Below are 1,330 nucleotides of genomic sequence, written 5' to 3'. Positions count from 1 at the left end.
TCTGTCATTTAATCCATACAAACTGCATGCTAAGTATATTTACCTTACCTTTTCATATCGGGAAACAGAGAGCTCTGAGAAGCTAACTGACCAGCCTAAGATCAGACAGCTAATAAGAAGATAAGTCAGTATTAAAACTATGATCTCTCTTCTACCAAACCTGAAGTTATTCCATTATGCAGTTCTACCTCCTAAGGCAGGCAGACCTTTATTTTCTCATGATTGCTATAGATATTTGTCAACTACTTTGGGAATATAACTCCATGGAGTAGATACATCTTTTAGATGCCTCCGCAGTGGGTCTGGGGAGCCATGTTTGTGATCTTTCATCTATTCAAATATTTATTGATTGCCTACCTTATGCCAGGAGTGCCTATGGGTTAATCAAAACAGGCACAGTCCCTGTGCTTACAAGCTAATTGGCAATACTGACAATAAACAATTAAACAGGTAAACATACAGTAAGAAGCTCTGATTCGTACTGAATAAAAGAGACTATCACTGAGAAAATATAATTGGAGGGCCAAATTTAGATTAGAGCTCAGGGAAAACTTCAAGAAAAGTAAATATAATTCAGGAGCCAAATTAGTAATTAGCAGCATCAAGAATAAAAGGAAGAAAAGTAAGGATATAGATTTTCCAGCATACGTGAAAGTCCAGAGCTAGTAAAAAGGGCTCGGCCAGCATGGGAAGACCAGGGTGACGGGAGAATAGTCAGCAAGATGGTAAATTGCATGAAATATGACCTGGGCTCTTTGACCACAGGCGACTGAACCATGGACTCAGCTGACTGAAACTGAGTCAGTCAGGTTGTCTTTTCAAGACTTGGAGTTGGTCATCAAGAGAGTTTAGCCAGTTAGTTTGGGGCTCTGAAGATAAAAGTTCACATAGAAATTGAAGTTCATGTAGAGTTGGGAAGAGAGCAGCATCCTGGCCACCCCAGCCTTGTGTAACCTTCATTAAGAGGGACAGAAACTCAGATATATCTGCACACAGAACATGGGAACCAAGTTGGGAAAGAGAACAGTTAAGAGGCATGGCATTCCAGAAAGACATAGAATAGCTGCCTCCTGATTTTCCAGTGTAATTTTATTCTCTTGAGTCTTTCCCTCCATAATAAGGGGCAGAATGACTTAGTGCTCAAGAGTGCACACTCTGGGCTAACACAGACCTGGCCGTCAGTCCTGCCTCTGTCATCTATTAGCTGTGGTAAATAAATAACAAAACATCACAATGATCACAGCAATGATAGCAAGAAGAAGAGTTAACAAGTATTGACTGTTAACAGCCTGCCAGGCACTGTGCTAAAAGCGTTTTGCTTATCTTATTA

The sequence above is a fragment of the Pteropus vampyrus genome, unplaced genomic scaffold (genome assembly GCF_000151845.1).
Source record: "Pteropus vampyrus isolate Shadow unplaced genomic scaffold, Pvam_2.0 Scaffold61, whole genome shotgun sequence".
Classification (NCBI taxonomy): domain Eukaryota; kingdom Metazoa; phylum Chordata; class Mammalia; order Chiroptera; family Pteropodidae; genus Pteropus; species Pteropus vampyrus.
Note: the sequence above shows the minus strand (reverse complement) of the source record.